The sequence below is a fragment of the Rhinolophus hipposideros genome (genome assembly GCF_964194185.1).
Source record: "Rhinolophus hipposideros genome assembly, chromosome: X".
Lineage (NCBI taxonomy): Eukaryota > Metazoa > Chordata > Mammalia > Chiroptera > Rhinolophidae > Rhinolophus > Rhinolophus hipposideros.
The window spans coordinates 104,695,707-104,701,726 of NC_138046.1; the positions used below are offsets into that span (position 1 = coordinate 104,695,707).

At 36.8% G+C, this 6,020-nt stretch overlaps 1 pseudogene across 1 annotated transcript; it reads right to left on the reverse strand.

Annotated features, from left to right (window-relative positions):
• Nucleotides 1–4,006: 4,006 nt before the first annotated feature.
• LOC308495138 (histone RNA hairpin-binding protein-like) lies at nt 4,007–4,912 on the reverse strand (annotated as a pseudogene). The gene has a single exon. The product of its transcript is annotated as a histone RNA hairpin-binding protein-like (transcript).
• Nucleotides 4,913–6,020: the final 1,108 nt, after the last annotated feature.

Sequence of the window (6,020 nt, forward strand, 5' to 3'; positions counted from 1 at the left end):
ATCATCATCAATAGGAAAGTCTGAAGTAAATCCTATAGATGGATAAGAATTTGGGCAAAAGTTAACATCAAGGCATAATTGAGGCATAACAAGCCAGGGATAGCCACTGCCAGTGCCACTAAGGACTTGCATTGTAGCTATTTGAGAATATGCTTCATACTCTTTGTTAGCCAGTAATTAGAGGGCCAAAACACAATCTCATGCATCTTGGTTCCCCCTCTAGCACCTAATAATCATCTGGCACCTAGTCGATTCTCAAAATTTTTTTTATTTATTAAGTAAATGAATGAAAGCAGAAGATAAACAGTGGGAAAACAAATAGAATGTGAATAGTTCTCGGATTCTTTCAACAAAAAAGAATACGATGTCAAAAAGTAGTTTTAATATCTTAATTTGGAGATTGTTAAAAAGTTGGTGCTACGTCAGACACTTGGAGTGTAGAAGGGAGATTTAATTTGTAACAAGAGATTCATTTCCTTTGAGGATATGTGTAAATGGTCCATATTTGATGATGGAATATATAATAAACTAGGCTTAAATATAAGTGGTTGGAAATAGGAAAGAGGCTGGAGAGGCAGATTTGAGATTCCTTGGTGGAGAGAACACATTTAAATCTTCACAATGGATGAACCCCCTGAGGGGGTATGTATAACATATTACAACTATAAAAAAGGTTAAGAACTAAAGATTTGGGGGTGTCTGGAGTCAACAGATGGGAGAAGAAAAGAGGAATCAAACTAACTGAAGAGAGAATAGTGTTATATTAGCTGAGAAAAGAAAATTATGAAAAAGGCAACCATGCTACAAGAATGAACAACATATAATAAAGGAATTTAGAAGGATGAATAAAAAATAGCAAACAACAAACCCCTTTACTAATGTTTTCCCAAGAGGTCTTTAGTTGCCTATGAGAGCTGCGTTACTATGATATAGTACACTTATAAATTAGATTTTTTAACAGTTCCCCCAGGAAGGAGTTGGGGAGTGGTAAGTGGAATAAATGGTGATAAAATGGAAACTACATATATAGTCAGAATATGTAGGACGAAGATCTCTTTAACAGATTGATTATGTATGGTCAAGGTATGTGGAATCTTTTTTGTTTGTTTGTTTTCACTCCACGGTTCTTTGCCTTCTCTATGGATGACTGGACTAGAACTGAAGCTAGATTAACTTCATATGTGGATAGCTCAGGGAAGTAAGGGAGATATAGTATTAAAACATTTATCCATGATTTTTATATTAAGATAAAACAAACATTTATTTAGCTTAAAAGTTTTTATACCTTGTTTTCTTTCAGACAGACGGAGTGTGGTCTATTCTGTCTTTTGAAAGCTATGCTCCCCTCCAGGGGAAAATACACATTCACACTGAAATTTACCTGAAATTATAGAAGAACTACACATCCTTTCCAAAGATCCCAGTGTAAGAACCCCTAAATTAGCAAACAACATGCAAATTCATTGACTTGACTCTTCAAGTGAGAAGACCGTGATAAGAATCAAAAGCCTGAGTCCTTGCTCCACTTTTCCCAGTCCAGCTGTGTTATGAAAAGATACTATGATCTTTTTTAGAGGACAATTTCCTTCTTTACAAAATGAGGTTATGAATCTGAATTATCTTTTAGTTCCCTTTTAATAAAACATATTACATGCTAAGTTTCTACTTCAAAAGCCAATAAAGCATATTGTCACCAAATTAATTCTTCTCTATTTGTATGATTAGATTTCATCTCACAAAAAGCACCCGACCATTTTACAGATTATGAGATAGACATTTCAATTTACGCTAACCAGATATTTAGAAGGCAGGTGCTAATTGCATTTTAAATCTGCACATGAACACCTACTGCTCCCAAATAACTCTTAGTCTCAGTACAAGTTTTGGATCTTTCCTTATTTTCCTACCACATTTGAACCCTCTTTTATAGGAGATACCCTAGCAGCTTGGTATAAGCTCACAGCAGGTCACTTTCACCAGGGCAACGATCAAATTTAACTTCTTAGGATAGTTAGACCATTGCTTCCTTTAAGCATTTTGAAGTTCTTCTGCAAAACAAGAATTGAAAGAAGTCAAAACGGCCTTCTTCACAGAAAGGAAGAGCTTAGTAACAGGAAGAGTGGCAGGGTCAAATGCAGATGCTCAAGATTACAGAGAAAGAAAGGGATGAACGCTCAGAAGTGAAAGGAGAATGAAGAGAGGACAAGCTAGCCGAATTTCTGCTCTGTTTGATATTGTACCACGAGTATATCAACAGTGGCTTCTTAAGAATGAATACAAGGCAGGTTTGTCTCCACTTGAGGTTATTGAACCTCCAGACTTTTGGAATTCACTTTCTGGTTATTTTGGAGGAAAAGGAAAGAAGTCTTATCTGGTTGTTCTTGACCTAAATTTCCCCTTTAGAGTCATTAAGCAAAAATTTCAGGAAGGCATCTGTCTTCCAAACTAACGCTTTTCGAGAACCTTGTAAAGAGGCATTTGGGGCAAATACAGCTTATGGAACTTAGCAGGACAGGATGATTATCTGTATAGCTAATTTCTATGATGGGAGTACTTAAGTCATTAGACTTAATTCTAGTATGCAGCCAGAAGTTTTAGACTGTATTTTAAAAAAGGAGAAAATATTCAAATCCCTGACAGTCAACAGCAGAATAATTTTCTTCCTAAATACTCTTTAGAAAGCCCATCAAGAGCCACATAGCAATGGATTCAAAAATACTAAGGCATGAGGTCAAACTTTATTAGAGAACCAGGAGAACTGCATCCCTGCACTGTCACTTGATTTTAAAACTCACCGTAATTGCTTGCAAAGGCTGAGTCAGCCAGCAGTCATCAATGGCACTGAAGGGACAGCAATTAATAACCTACATTATTTTTTAAAACCAAACATTGCCAGAATTGGATCCAACAAAGTGTTCAAAAGCCCATGTTCTTTTTTTAAAGGTTCTTTATGTTTTACTTTTGCAATGTCATTCCTTACAAAAGCAATAGAAACATAACTTTCTTTTTTTTTAATTAAAGTTTATTGGGGTGACAATTGTTGGTAAAGTTACATAGATTTCAGGTGTACAATTCTGTAATACATCATCTATAAATCCCATTGTGTGTTCACCACCCAGAGTCAGTTCTCCTTCCATCACCATGTATTTAATCCCCCTTACCCTCATCTACAACCCCCCTCCCCGCTTACCCTCTGATAACCACTAAACTATTGTCTGTGTCTATGAGCTTTTGAAAACATAACAGTCTTAACAAGAAGTTTCAATTGAATATTTGAACAAAATCTGCATACATTGTCATTTACAGCAATTTTACATGGTAAGTTAACTGTGTAAAAAAATGTTCTTTCTAAATCCCTCTGCTTCCTTAACTCTTGGAGTATTCTTGGTAGATGGCCTACCTAGCACTGTTTCCAAGTAACTTAACACCATATAACTCATATAAAATCTATCAATTTAATAGCTCAGTTTAATATCTTTGACTATTTACTGCTCTGTATGAGGGAAAAAGCCACCTTGACATATCGACAAAAGGCTAAAACTTAAGTTTCCATGAAGATGTTAAAGGTATTTGATTCTGAGAATATTTAGTCAGATATCAGGAAAGAAAGGTGATACTAGAAATTGGTCCCGTGAACATACATTTGAACCCAAACCAGCCATCTGACCACTTCAATTTACTGTCTAAAATACTTGTGGGAAATCAGTTAAAGTATACTTATCAAGATAACTTGGAGGATGGTAGGGATTAAGCAATTAAATTTGTTCCAAGATTGCTTCAAGTTCAATTTTCATCAGATTTATTTCCATTTATAATTTAAAATATGCAAAATATACTCACTATACATAACATTGCTTCTGAAGAAAATAAGGCAAAAATAACAATTCACCATGAGATAAGCTATTAACAGAAACCACCCAGTTGTAAATGCAGAGGCATGATTGGCTGTCCCTCTACTTAGCCATATAGAGGCAACTTGCTCTCAGGGGCCTCCACATGGCATCAGTTAGCTCATGGCTGAGAAGTCTTTCAAGGGTTCGGTTACACAGGTTTCCAAGTCAAACTCATCCTCCACTCAGCAGTCCACGTGTCTAACTTTAGTGGATGTGCCAGACTACATATTGAAACTATACTGAGAAGCTTGTCTAGGACTTGGAGCTGCTTTCTGTGGATTTGGTCTCCATTTCCCCGAGGTCTATGGGATGTATCTCTTGAAAAATCACATCCTTCTTCAACTGGAGGATGCCAGAAATGCAGAGCCAGAGTTTGATCTGCTGGTCCCACCATCGTCAACTATACTTCTTCAATTTGTTGGGGGTCTTGGGATGAATGCCAGGTTGTCAAAAGTGTCTTGGAACTTCTTTAATATAGCGATCATAGGCGATGCTGTTCTTTCCATAGTTGATGTGCTTCTGTCTTCTCATCAGTACACTTTTATCTTGTCTCTAAGTCAGTGGACATTGCAGACATAGAGTCCTTCGAATCAGAATATCCCATTGATGATTTTCTCACTTTTCCAAAGTTATTTATGAAGAGTTTTCTTTTATATCTCACAATTTCTTTGTTAACTCTGATTCTCATTTCATCTTCTTCAACTGCATTTGCCCAGTCTGTATGTCTAGAACTGGGCTTTGGGCCTTCTGGAGCGGTAAAGCTGTCAGGTCTCTGGTCGCCTGTGGCCTTCGCTGGGCCCTCCCGTGCTTGGCAGTCCTGCACCTGCCATTGCCTCTGACCTTGCACCCCAGGCTCCACCTCGTGGGGGTGGGGGTGGGGGTGGTGGCCTGGCATCCAGATTATAGAGGCCCCGGTACCTGGAGGGCTTGGTGCGTGGCAGGCTATGTCCAGTGTGGCAGCACCCCCAGTGTCCTCTCCTGCAGCACTGACAGACCCTAAAAGACCATGTTCTTGACATAGGAAATAATTAGTTCTTTCCAGTATATCTTACATACTGCTCTGGAAGATGCAGCTACTTTCTTTCCCTAAGGAGCTTAAGCATGGTGGATGCTGACAAGTATGTCAAATTTGTGATATCTGGAGCTTAGGACAAGAAAACAAAATTCGGGTCAGCCTGTGACATTAGGTGATACTCTCAATCTCACTTTGAGTGTCAGAATTTTAGCTGGACAATATTTGATCCTTAGTTTTATATATATAGAGAGTGATATAGTGCCAAAAACATGTATACAAGTGGACACTTTGGTCAACGTTGCTCAAACAGTAGTTCGCCATCATCAGAAGTGTCTGGACGCTGATGGTAACCACTTTGAGTACCTCCTGTAATTGCAGAAATCAAACGTGACTTGTATTCATCTATTGTTATTAGTATATATTGAGTATTACAATTTTAATACAGTTTTTCTTTCTTAATATGTGTATACATTTTTTTGGCATCATATATACATATGTATGTATATATACACATAATTGTGTTTCTTAAAAAGTATATATATACACATATATATGTATACACATATACATATATACATATGTATGTGTATATATATACTTTAAAGAAAGTATATATATACATATATACACATATGTGTGTGTGTGTGTGTGTGTGTGTACTTTTTAAGAAACACAAATACACCACAGCTTTTAAGAGTATTTGCCTCACTGCGGTCAGTTGTTTAGGTGCCTGCCTCTTCCTAGAATGTATGGTCCTTGAGACAGGGACCACATTTTACTTATAGTATATACTTAGTGCTTCATATAAAACCTGACACATACTAGGGACACACAGATTTTTGTTGAATGATGAATAAACAAACAAATGAACAAATGTATGAATAGGAAAAGATGATTAACAGCATCAGACAATACATTGTAAGTTCTAACTATTTGGTCAGATATCAAGGTAATAAGCAGGAAGAATCTCTGGGTATTTCCAAAAGCAAATACTTAACATACCTTGTATAGCCTAATCCCTTTAGGATGAGGTTAATATATTTAAGCCTATCAAAATTTTGTCATGTATGTAGAACTTCCAAATTTACAAATTGTGTTTATAGGGGTTATTT